Source organism: Pelophylax lessonae (genome assembly GCF_965119305.1).
Source record: "Pelophylax lessonae genome assembly, chromosome: 1".
Taxonomy (NCBI): Eukaryota; Metazoa; Chordata; class Amphibia; order Anura; family Ranidae; genus Pelophylax; species Pelophylax lessonae.
In genome coordinates, this window is record NC_138768.1 from 100,119,537 (window position 1) to 100,133,218 (window position 13,682).

Genomic DNA, 13,682 nt, shown 5'->3' on the forward strand with positions numbered 1-13,682 from the left:
CAGCCACGGCGCAGCTTTCCGCTGTGAAACAAGGCCTGTGGCCTATTGCATAGGAATACGCATGCATGTGGCTTCTACCTACAGAATTGGCAGGCCCCAGGAGGATGCTAGGCAGGCCTGAGAAAGGTACGGAGGCACTGCACACTGCACGAAACAAGCTGACAAGAAGAAGTCTTGTTTGTTGAACTGTCTTTAACCAAGCATGATCAGGGGAAAGCGCGAACGCAGTCCCCCACTACCACAAATTATGCAGTCGAGTTTCCCGCATATGGGGAAATCACAGGGGTCAGCACAGCCGGAGTGCAATGGCTGAGCCTCGCCCTGGGAGAACCACCTTCGTGATCATGGTATCTCCCCTGCCAGGTAAGTATGAGTTGGAATTGACCAGCTAGAACCCCCCGGCCGAGGGCACGCCTCCACCAGCTTACGGAAGGGCTTTCTGGGGGTCTGGCAAACTAGCCTCAATCATAGCTATTCCACGAGCAAGGCACATCATCATCCTCATCAACCCTGTAAAACAGTCAGGAGCGTAGTGTGTGTGGGTTTTTTTTCTTTTAAGGTTTTGGGTAGCCCACGTGGGAGGCCTCGGAAATGTCTTTATGCACGCAAAGGCGTATGAAACAGTCCCAGTCTACACTGCAGCAGCACATATATTTGCATAGAGGGGCGGCACTTAAGCAGCCAGCCACGGCGCAGCTTTCCGCTGTGAAACAAGGCCTGTGGCCTATTGCATAGGAATACGCATGCATGTGGCTTCTACCTACAGAATTGGCAGGCCCCAGGAGGATGCTAGGCAGGCCTGAGAAAGGTACGGAGGCACTGCACACTGCACGAAACAAGCTGACAAGAAGAAGTCTTGTTTGTTGAACTGTCTTTAACCAAGCATGATCAGGGGAAAGCGCGAACGCAGTCCCCCACTACCACAAATTATGCAGTCGAGTTTCCCGCATTTGGGGAAATCGCAGGGGTCAGCACAGCCGGAGTGCAATGGCTGAGCCTCGCCCTGGGAGAACCACCTTCGTGATCATGGTATCTCCCCTGCCAGGTAAGTATGAGTTGGAATTGACCAGCTAGAACCCCCCGGCCGAGGGCACGCCTCCACCAGCTTACGGAAGGGCTTTCTGGGGGGTCTGGCAAACTAGCCTCAATCATAGCTATTCCACGAGCAAGGCACATCATCATCCTCATCAACCCTGTAAAACAGTCAGGAGCGTAGTGTGTGTGGGTTTTTTTTCTTTTTCTTTTTTTTTTAAGGTTTTGGGTAGCCCACGTGGGAGGCCTCGGAAATGTCTTTATGCACGCAAAGGCGTATGAAACAGTCCCAGTCTACACTTCAGCAGCAGCACATATATTTGCATAGAGGGGCGGCACTTAAGCAGCCAGCCACGGCGCAGCTTTCCGCTGTGAAACAAGGCCTGTGGCCTATTGCATAGGAATACGCATGCATGTGGCTTCTACCTACAGAATTGGCAGGCCCCAGGAGGATGCTAGGCAGGCCTGAGAAAGGTACGGAGGCACTGCACACTGCACGAAACAAGCTGACAAGAAGAAGTCTTGTTTGTTGAACTGTCTTTAACCAAGCATGATCAGGGGAAAGCGCGAACGCAGTCCCCCACTACCACAAATTATGCAGTCAAGTTTCCCGCATTTGGGGAAATCGCAGGGGTCAGCACAGCCGGAGTGCAATGGCTGAGCCTCGCCCTGGGAGAACCACCTTCGTGATCATGGTATCTCCCCTGCCAGGTAAGTATGAGTTGGAATTGACCAGCTAGAACCCCCCGGCCGAGGGCACGCCTCCACCAGCTTACGGAAGGGCTTTCTGGGGGTCTGGCAAACTAGCCTCAATCATAGCTATTCCACGAGCAAGGCACATCATCATCCTCATCAACCCTGTAAAACAGTCAGGAGCGTAGTGTGTGTGGGTTTTTTTTCTTTTTCTTTTTTTTTTAAGGTTTTGGGTAGCCCACGTGGGAGGCCTCGGAAATGTCTTTATGCACGCAAAGGCGTATGAAACAGTCCCAGTCTACACTGCAGCAGCACATATATTTGCATAGAGGGGCGGCACTTAAGCAGCCAGCCACGGCGCAGCTTTCCGCTGTGAAACAAGGCCTGTGGCCTATTGCATGGGAATACGCATGCATGTGGCTTCTACCTACAGAATTGGCAGGCCCCAGGAGGATGCTAGGCAGGCCTGAGAAAGGTACGGAGGCACTGCACACTGCACGAAACAAGCTGACAAGAAGAAGTCTTGTTTGTTGAACTGTCTTTAACCAAGCATGATCAGGGGAAAGCGCGAACGCAGTCCCCCACTACCACAAATTATGCAGTCGAGTTTCCCGCATTTGGGGAAATCGCAGGGGTCAGCACAGCCGGAGTGCAATGGCTGAGCCTCGCCCTGGGAGAACCACCTTCGTGATCATGGTATCTCCCCTGCCAGGTAAGTATGAGTTGGAATTGACCAGCTAGAACCCCCCGGCCGAGGGCACGCCTCCACCAGCTTACGGAAGGGCTTTCTGGGGGTCTGGCAAACTAGCCTCAATCATAGCTATTCCACGAGCAAGGCACATCATCATCCTCATCAACCCTGTAAAACAGTCAGGAGCGTAGTGTGTGTGGGTTTTTTTTCTTTTTCTTTTTTTTTTAAGGTTTTGGGTAGCCCACGTGGGAGGCCTCGGAAATGTCTTTATGCACGCAAAGGCGTATGAAACAGTCCCAGTCTACACTGCAGCAGCACATATATTTGCATAGAGGGGCGGCACTTAAGCAGCCAGCCACGGCGCGGCTTTCCGCTGTGAAACAAGGCCTGTGGCCTATTGCATAGGAATACGCATGCATGTTGCTTCTACCTACAGAATTGGCAGGCCCCAGGAGGATGCTAGGCAGGCCTGAGAAAGGTACGGAGGCACTGCACTCTGCACGAAACAAGCTGACAAGAAGAAGTCTTGTTTGTTGAACTGTCTTTAACCAAGCATGATCAGGGGAAAGCGCGAACGCAGTCCCCCACTACCACAAATTATGCAGTCGAGTTTCCCGCATTTGGGGAAATCGCAGGGGTCAGCACAGCCGGAGTGCAATGGCTGAGCCTCGCCCTGGGAGAACCACCTTCGTGATCATGGTATCTCCCCTGCCAGGTAAGTATGAGTTGGAATTGACCAGCTAGAACCCCCCCGGCCGAGGGCACGCCTCCACCAGCTTACGGAAGGGCTTTCTGGGGGTCTGGCAAACTAGCCTCAATCATAGCTATTCCACGAGCAAGGCACATCATCATCCTCATCAACCCTGTAAAACAGTCAGGAGCGTAGTGTGTGTGGGTTTTTTTTCTTTTTCTTTTTTTTTTAAGGTTTTGGGTAGCCCACGTGGGAGGCCTCGGAAATGTCTTTATGCACGCAAAGGCGTATGAAACAGTCCCAGTCTACACTGCAGCAGCACATATATTTGCATAGAGGGGCGGCACTTAAGCAGCCAGCCACGGCGCAGCTTTCCGCTGTGAAACAAGGCCTGTGGCCTATTGCATAGGAATACGCATGCATGTGGCTTCTACCTACAGAATTGGCAGGCCCCAGGAGGATGCTAGGCAGGCCTGAGAAAGGTACGGAGGCACTGCACACTGCACGAAACAAGCTGACAAGAAGAAGTCTTGTTTGTTGAACTGTCTTTAACCAAGCATGATCAGGGGAAAGCGCGAACGCAGTCCCCCACTACCACAAATTATGCAGTCGAGTTTCCCGCATTTGGGGAAATCGCAGGGGTCAGCACAGCCGGAGTGCAATGGCTGAGCCTCGCCCTGGGAGAACCACCTTCGTGATCATGGTATCTCCCCTGCCAGGTAAGTATGAGTTGGAATTGACCAGCTAGAACCCCCCGGCCGAGGGCACGCCTCCACCAGCTTACGGAAGGGCTTTCTGGGGGTCTGGCAAACTAGCCTCAATCATAGCTATTCCACGAGCAAGGCACATCATCATCCTCATCAACCCTGTAAAACAGTCAGGAGCGTAGTGTGTGTGGGTTTTTTCTTCTTTTTCTTTTTTTTTCAAGGTTTTGGGTAGCCCACGTGGGAGGCCTCGGAAATGTCTTTATGCACGCAAAGGCGTATGAAACAGTCCCAGTCTACACTGCAGCAGCACATATATTTGCATAGAGGGGCGGCACTTAAGCAGCCAGCCACGGCGCAGCTTTCCGCTGTGAAACAAGGCCTGTGGCCTATTGCATAGGAATACGCATGCATGTGGCTTCTACCTACAGAATTGGCAGGCCCCAGGAGGATGCTAGGCAGGCCTGAGAAAGGTACGGAGGCACTGCACACTGCACGAAACAAGCTGACAAGAAGAAGTCTTGTTTGTTGAACTGTCTTTAACCAAGCATGATCAGGGGAAAGCGCGAACGCAGTCCCCCACTACCACAAATTATGCAGTCGAGTTTCCCGCATTTGGGGAAATCGCAGGGGTCAGCACAGCCGGAGTGCAATGGCTGAGCCTCGCCCTGGGAGAACCACCTTCGTGATCATGGTATCTCCCCTGCCAGGTAAGTATGAGTTGGAATTGACCAGCTAGAACCCCCCGGCCGAGGGCACGCCTCCACCAGCTTACGGAAGGGCTTTCTGGGGGTCTGGCAAACTAGCCTCAATCATAGCTATTCCACGAGCAAGGCACATCATCATCCTCATCAACCCTGTAAAACAGTCAGGAGCGTAGTGTGTGTGGGTTTTTTCTTCTTTTTCTTTTTTTTTCAAGGTTTTGGGTAGCCCACGTGGGAGGCCTCGGAAATGTCTTTATGCACGCAAAGGCGTATGAAACAGTCCCAGTCTACACTGCAGCAGCACATATATTTGCATAGAGGGGCGGCACTTAAGCAGCCAGCCACGGCGCAGCTTTCCGCTGTGAAACAAGGCCTGTGGCCTATTGCATAGGAATACGCATGCATGTGGCTTCTACCTACAGAATTGGCAGGCCCCAGGAGGATGCTAGGCAGGCCTGAGAAAGGTACGGAGGCACTGCACACTGCACGAAACAAGCTGACAAGAAGAAGTCTTGTTTGTTGAACTGTCTTTAACCAAGCATGATCAGGGGAAAGCGCGAACGCAGTCCCCCACTACCACAAATTATGCAGTCGAGTTTCCCGCATTTGGGGAAATCGCAGGGGTCAGCACAGCCGGAGTGCAATGGCTGAGCCTCGCCCTGGGAGAACCACCTTCGTGATCATGGTATCTCCCCTGCCAGGTAAGTATGAGTTGGAATTGACCAGCTAGAACCCCCCGGCCGAGGGCACGCCTCCACCAGCTTACGGAAGGGCTTTCTGGGGGTCTGGCAAACTAGCCTCAATCATAGCTATTCCACGAGCAAGGCACATCATCATCCTCATCAACCCTGTAAAACAGTCAGGAGCGTAGTGTGTGTGGGTTTTTTCTTCTTTTTCTTTTTTTTTCAAGGTTTTGGGTAGCCCACGTGGGAGGCCTCGGAAATGTCTTTATGCACGCAAAGGCGTATGAAACAGTCCCAGTCTACACTGCAGCAGCACATATATTTGCATAGAGGGGCGGCACTTAAGCAGCCAGCCACGGCGCAGCTTTCCGCTGTGAAACAAGGCCTGTGGCCTATTGCATAGGAATACGCATGCATGTGGCTTCTACCTACAGAATTGGCAGGCCCCAGGAGGATGCTAGGCAGGCCTGAGAAAGGTACGGAGGCACTGCACACTGCACGAAACAAGCTGACAAGAAGAAGTCTTGTTTGTTGAACTGTCTTTAACCAAGCATGATCAGGGGAAAGCGCGAACGCAGTCCCCCACTACCACAAATTATGCAGTCGAGTTTCCCGCATTTGGGGAAATCGCAGGGGTCAGCACAGCCGGAGTGCAATGGCTGAGCCTCGCCCTGGGAGAACCACCTTCGTGATCATGGTATCTCCCCTGCCAGGTAAGTATGAGTTGGAATTGACCAGCTAGAACCCCCCGGCCGAGGGCACGCCTCCACCAGCTTACGGAAGGGCTTTCTGGGGGTCTGGCAAACTAGCCTCAATCATAGCTATTCCACGAGCAAGGCACATCATCATCCTCATCAACCCTGTAAAACAGTCAGGAGCGTAGTGTGTGTGGGTTTTTTCTTCTTTTTCTTTTTTTTTCAAGGTTTTGGGTAGCCCACGTGGGAGGCCTCGGAAATGTCTTTATGCACGCAAAGGCGTATGAAACAGTCCCAGTCTACACTGCAGCAGCACATATATTTGCATAGAGGGGCGGCACTTAAGCAGCCAGCCACGGCGCAGCTTTCCGCTGTGAAACAAGGCCTGTGGCCTATTGCATAGGAATACGCATGCATGTGGCTTCTACCTACAGAATTGGCAGGCCCCAGGAGGATGCTAGGCAGGCCTGAGAAAGGTACGGAGGCACTGCACACTGCACGAAACAAGCTGACAAGAAGAAGTCTTGTTTGTTGAACTGTCTTTAACCAAGCATGATCAGGGGAAAGCGCGAACGCAGTCCCCCACTACCACAAATTATGCAGTCGAGTTTCCCGCATTTGGGGAAATCGCAGGGGTCAGCACAGCCGGAGTGCAATGGCTGAGCCTCGCCCTGGGAGAACCACCTTCGTGATCATGGTATCTCCCCTGCCAGGTAAGTATGAGTTGGAATTGACCAGCTAGAACCCCCCGGCCGAGGGCACGCCTCCACCAGCTTACGGAAGGGCTTTCTGGGGGTCTGGCAAACTAGCCTCAATCATAGCTATTCCACGAGCAAGGCACATCATCATCCTCATCAACCCTGTAAAACAGTCAGGAGCGTAGTGTGTGTGGGTTTTTTCTTCTTTTTCTTTTTTTTTCAAGGTTTTGGGTAGCCCACGTGGGAGGCCTCGGAAATGTCTTTATGCACGCAAAGGCGTATGAAACAGTCCCAGTCTACACTGCAGCAGCACATATATTTGCATAGAGGGGCGGCACTTAAGCAGCCAGCCACGGCGCAGCTTTCCGCTGTGAAACAAGGCCTGTGGCCTATTGCATAGGAATACGCATGCATGTGGCTTCTACCTACAGAATTGGCAGGCCCCAGGAGGATGCTAGGCAGGCCTGAGAAAGGTACGGAGGCACTGCACACTGCACGAAACAAGCTGACAAGAAGAAGTCTTGTTTGTTGAACTGTCTTTAACCAAGCATGATCAGGGGAAAGCGCGAACGCAGTCCCCCACTACCACAAATTATGCAGTCGAGTTTCCCGCATTTGGGGAAATCGCAGGGGTCAGCACAGCCGGAGTGCAATGGCTGAGCCTCGCCCTGGGAGAACCACCTTCGTGATCATGGTATCTCCCCTGCCAGGTAAGTATGAGTTGGAATTGACCAGCTAGAACCCCCCGGCCGAGGGCACGCCTCCACCAGCTTACGGAAGGGCTTTCTGGGGGTCTGGCAAACTAGCCTCAATCATAGCTATTCCACGAGCAAGGCACATCATCATCCTCATCAACCCTGTAAAACAGTCAGGAGCGTAGTGTGTGTGGGTTTTTTTTCTTTTTCTTTTTTTTTTAAGGTTTTGGGTAGCCCACGTGGGAGGCCTCGGAAATGTCTTTATGCACGCAAAGGCGTATGAAACAGTCCCAGTCTACACTGCAGCAGCACATATATTTGCATAGAGGGGCGGCACTTAAGCAGCCAGCCACGGCGCAGCTTTCCGCTGTGAAACAAGGCCTGTGGCCTATTGCATAGGAATACGCATGCAATGTGGCTTCTACCTACAGAATTGGCAGGCCCCAGGAGGATGCTAGGCAGGCCTGAGAAAGGTACGGAGGCACTGCACACTGCACGAAACAAGCTGACAAGAAGAAGTCTTGTTTGTTGAACTGTCTTTAACCAAGCATGATCAGGGGAAAGCGCGAACGCAGTCCCCCACTACCACAAATTATGCAGTCGAGTTTCCCGCATTTGGGGAAATCGCAGGGGTCAGCACAGCCGGAGTGCAATGGCTGAGCCTCGCCCTGGGAGAACCACCTTCGTGATCATGGTATCTCCCCTGCCAGGTAAGTATGAGTTGGAATTGACCAGCTAGAACCCCCCGGCCGAGGGCACGCCTCCACCAGCTTACGGAAGGGCTTTCTGGGGGTCTGGCAAACTAGCCTCAATCATAGCTATTCCACGAGCAAGGCACATCATCATCCTCATCAACCCTGTAAAACAGTCAGGAGCGTAGTGTGTGTGGGTTTTTTTTCTTTTTCTTTTTTTTTTAAGGTTTTGGGTAGCCCACGTGGGAGGCCTCGGAAATGTCTTTATGCACGCAAAGGCGTATGAAACAGTCCCAGTCTACACTGCAGCAGCACATATATTTGCATAGAGGGGCGGCACTTAAGCAGCCAGCCACGGCGCAGCTTTCCGCTGTGAAACAAGGCCTGTGGCCTATTGCATAGGAATACGCATGCATGTGGCTTCTACCTACAGAATTGGCAGGCCCCAGGAGGATGCTAGGCAGGCCTGAGAAAGGTACGGAGGCACTGCACACTGCACGAAACAAGCTGACAAGAAGAAGTCTTGTTTGTTGAACTGTCTTTAACCAAGCATGATCAGGGGAAAGCGCGAACGCAGTCCCCCACTACCACAAATTATGCAGTCGAGTTTCCCGCATTTGGGGAAATCGCAGGGGTCAGCACAGCCGGAGTGCAATGGCTGAGCCTCGCCCTGGGAGAACCACCTTCGTGATCATGGTATCTCCCCTGCCAGGTAAGTATGAGTTGGAATTGACCAGCTAGAACCCCCCGGCCGAGGGCACGCCTCCACCAGCTTACGGAAGGGCTTTCTGGGGGTCTGGCAAACTAGCCTCAATCATAGCTATTCCACGAGCAAGGCACATCATCATCCTCATCAACCCTGTAAAACAGTCAGGAGCGTAGTGTGTGTGGGTTTTTTTTCTTTTTCTTTTTTTTTTAAGGTTTTGGGTAGCCCACGTGGGAGGCCTCGGAAATGTCTTTATGCACGCAAAGGCGTATGAAACAGTCCCAGTCTACACTGCAGCAGCACATATATTTGCATAGAGGGGCGGCACTTAAGCAGCCAGCCACGGCGCAGCTTTCCGCTGTGAAACAAGGCCTGTGGCCTATTGCATAGGAATACGCATGCATGTGGCTTCTACCTACAGAATTGGCAGGCCCCAGGAGGATGCTAGGCAGGCCTGAGAAAGGTACGGAGGCACTGCACACTGCACGAAACAAGCTGACAAGAAGAAGTCTTGTTTGTTGAACTGTCTTTAACCAAGCATGATCAGGGGAAAGCGCGAACGCAGTCCCCCACTACCACAAATTATGCAGTCGAGTTTCCCGCATATGGGGAAATCACAGGGGTCAGCACAGCCGGAGTGCAATGGCTGAGCCTCGCCCTGGGAGAACCACCTTCGTGATCATGGTATCTCCCCTGCCAGGTAAGTATGAGTTGGAATTGACCAGCTAGAACCCCCCGGCCGAGGGCACGCCTCCACCAGCTTACGGAAGGGCTTTCTGGGGGTCTGGCAAACTAGCCTCAATCATAGCTATTCCACGAGCAAGGCACATCATCATCCTCATCAACCCTGTAAAACAGTCAGGAGCGTAGTGTGTGTGGGTTTTTTTTCTTTTTCTTTTTTTTTTAAGGTTTTGGGTAGCCCACGTGGGAGGCCTCGGAAATGTCTTTATGCACGCAAAGGCGTATGAAACAGTCCCAGTCTACACTGCAGCAGCACATATATTTGCATAGAGGGGCGGCACTTAAGCAGCCAGCCACGGCGCAGCTTTCCGCTGTGAAACAAGGCCTGTGGCCTATTGCATAGGAATACGCATGCATGTGGCTTCTACCTACAGAATTGGCAGGCCCCAGGAGGATGCTAGGCAGGCCTGAGAAAGGTACGGAGGCACTGCACACTGCACGAAACAAGCTGACAAGAAGAAGTCTTGTTTGTTGAACTGTCTTTAACCAAGCATGATCAGGGGAAAGCGCGAACGCAGTCCCCCACTACCACAAATTATGCAGTCGAGTTTCCCGCATATGGGGAAATCACAGGGGTCAGCACAGCCGGAGTGCAATGGCTGAGCCTCGCCCTGGGAGAACCACCTTCGTGATCATGGTATCTCCCCTGCCAGGTAAGTATGAGTTGGAATTGACCAGCTAGAACCCCCCGGCCGAGGGCACGCCTCCACCAGCTTACGGAAGGGCTTTCTGGGGGTCTGGCAAACTAGCCTCAATCATAGCTATTCCACGAGCAAGGCACATCATCATCCTCATCAACCCTGTAAAACAGTCAGGAGCGTAGTGTGTGTGGGTTTTTTTTCTTTTAAGGTTTTGGGTAGCCCACGTGGGAGGCCTCGGAAATGTCTTTATGCACGCAAAGGCGTATGAAACAGTCCCAGTCTACACTGCAGCAGCACATATATTTGCATAGAGGGGCGGCACTTAAGCAGCCAGCCACGGCGCAGCTTTCCGCTGTGAAACAAGGCCTGTGGCCTATTGCATAGGAATACGCATGCATGTGGCTTCTACCTACAGAATTGGCAGGCCCCAGGAGGATGCTAGGCAGGCCTGAGAAAGGTACGGAGGCACTGCACACTGCACGAAACAAGCTGACAAGAAGAAGTCTTGTTTGTTGAACTGTCTTTAACCAAGCATGATCAGGGGAAAGCGCGAACGCAGTCCCCCACTACCACAAATTATGCAGTCGAGTTTCCCGCATTTGGGGAAATCGCAGGGGTCAGCACAGCCGGAGTGCAATGGCTGAGCCTCGCCCTGGGAGAACCACCTTCGTGATCATGGTATCTCCCCTGCCAGGTAAGTATGAGTTGGAATTGACCAGCTAGAACCCCCCGGCCGAGGGCACGCCTCCACCAGCTTACGGAAGGGCTTTCTGGGGGTCTGGCAAACTAGCCTCAATCATAGCTATTCCACGAGCAAGGCACATCATCATCCTCATCAACCCTGTAAAACAGTCAGGAGCGTAGTGTGTGTGGGTTTTTTTTCTTTTTCTTTTTTTTTTAAGGTTTTGGGTAGCCCACGTGGGAGGCCTCGGAAATTTCTTTATGCACGCAAAGGCGTATGAAACAGTCCCAGTCTACACTTCAGCAGCAGCACATATATTTGCATAGAGGGGCGGCACTTAAGCAGCCAGCCACGGCGCAGCTTTCCGCTGTGAAACAAGGCCTGTGGCCTATTGCATAGGAATACGCATGCATGTGGCTTCTACCTACAGAATTGGCAGGCCCCAGGAGGATGCTAGGCAGGCCTGAGAAAGGTACGGAGGCACTGCACACTGCACGAAACAAGCTGACAAGAAGAAGTCTTGTTTGTTGAACTGTCTTTAACCAAGCATGATCAGGGGAAAGCGCGAACGCAGTCCCCCACTACCACAAATTATGCAGTCAAGTTTCCCGCATTTGGGGAAATCGCAGGGGTCAGCACAGCCGGAGTGCAATGGCTGAGCCTCGCCCTGGGAGAACCACCTTCGTGATCATGGTATCTCCCCTGCCAGGTAAGTATGAGTTGGAATTGACCAGCTAGAACCCCCCGGCCGAGGGCACGCCTCCACCAGCTTACGGAAGGGCTTTCTGGGGGTCTGGCAAACTAGCCTCAATCATAGCTATTCCACGAGCAAGGCACATCATCATCCTCATCAACCCTGTAAAACAGTCAGGAGCGTAGTGTGTGTGGGTTTTTTTTCTTTTTCTTTTTTTTTTAAGGTTTTGGGTAGCCCAGGTGGGAGGCCTCGGAAATGTCTTTATGCACGCAAAGGCGTATGAAACAGTCCCAGTCTACACTGCAGCAGCACATATATTTGCATAGAGGGGCGGCACTTAAGCAGCCAGCCACGGCGCAGCTTTCCGCTGTGAAACAAGGCCTGTGGCCTATTGCATGGGAATACGCATGCATGTGGCTTCTACCTACAGAATTGGCAGGCCCCAGGAGGATGCTAGGCAGGCCTGAGAAAGGTACGGAGGCACTGCACACTGCACGAAACAAGCTGACAAGAAGAAGTCTTGTTTGTTGAACTGTCTTTAACCAAGCATGATCAGGGGAAAGCGCGAACGCAGTCCCCCACTACCACAAATTATGCAGTCGAGTTTCCCGCATTTGGGGAAATCGCAGGGGTCAGCACAGCCGGAGTGCAATGGCTGAGCCTCGCCCTGGGAGAACCACCTTCGTGATCATGGTATCTCCCCTGCCAGGTAAGTATGAGTTGGAATTGACCAGCTAGAACCCCCCGGCCGAGGGCACGCCTCCACCAGCTTACGGAAGGGCTTTCTGGGGGTCTGGCAAACTAGCCTCAATCATAGCTATTCCACGAGCAAGGCACATCATCATCCTCATCAACCCTGTAAAACAGTCAGGAGCGTAGTGTGTGTGGGTTTTTTTTCTTTTTCTTTTTTTTTTAAGGTTTTGGGTAGCCCACGTGGGAGGCCTCGGAAATGTCTTTATGCACGCAAAGGCGTATGAAACAGTCCCAGTCTACACTGCAGCAGCACATATATTTGCATAGAGGGGCGGCACTTAAGCAGCCAGCCACGGCGCGGCTTTCCGCTGTGAAACAAGGCCTGTGGCCTATTGCATAGGAATACGCATGCATGTTGCTTCTACCTACAGAATTGGCAGGCCCCAGGAGGATGCTAGGCAGGCCTGAGAAAGGTACGGAGGCACTGCACTCTGCACGAAACAAGCTGACAAGAAGAAGTCTTGTTTGTTGAACTGTCTTTAACCAAGCATGATCAGGGGAAAGCGCGAACGCAGTCCCCCACTACCACAAATTATGCAGTCGAGTTTCCCGCATTTGGGGAAATCGCAGGGGTCAGCACAGCCGGAGTGCAATGGCTGAGCCTCGCCCTGGGAGAACCACCTTCGTGATCATGGTATCTCCCCTGCCAGGTAAGTATGAGTTGGAATTGACCAGCTAGAACCCCCCCGGCCGAGGGCACGCCTCCACCAGCTTACGGAAGGGCTTTCTGGGGGTCTGGCAAACTAGCCTCAATCATAGCTATTCCACGAGCAAGGCACATCATCATCCTCATCAACCCTGTAAAACAGTCAGGAGCGTAGTGTGTGTGGGTTTTTTTTCTTTTTCTTTTTTTTTTAAGGTTTTGGGTAGCCCACGTGGGAGGCCTCGGAAATGTCTTTATGCACGCAAAGGCGTATGAAACAGTCCCAGTCTACACTGCAGCAGCACATATATTTGCATAGAGGGGCGGCACTTAAGCAGCCAGCCACGGCGCAGCTTTCCGCTGTGAAACAAGGCCTGTGGCCTATTGCATAGGAATACGCATGCAATGTGGCTTCTACCTACAGAATTGGCAGGCCCCAGGAGGATGCTAGGCAGGCCTGAGAAAGGTACGGAGGCACTGCACACTGCATGAAACAAGCTGACAAGAAGAAGTCTTGTTTGTTGAACTGTCTTTAACCAAGCATGATCAGGGGAAAGCGCGAACGCAGTCCCCCACTACCACAAATTATGCAGTCGAGTTTCCCGCATTTGGGGAAATCGCAGGGGTCAGCACAGCCGGAGTGCAATGGCTGAGCCTCGCCCTGGGAGAACCACCTTCGTGATCATGGTATCTCCCCTGCCAGGTAAGTATGAGTTGGAATTGACCAGCTAGAACCCCCCGGCCGAGGGCACGCCTCCACCAGCTTACGGAAGGGCTTTCTGGGGGTCTGGCAAACTAGCCTCAATCATAGCTATTCCACGAGCAAGGCACATCATCATCCTCA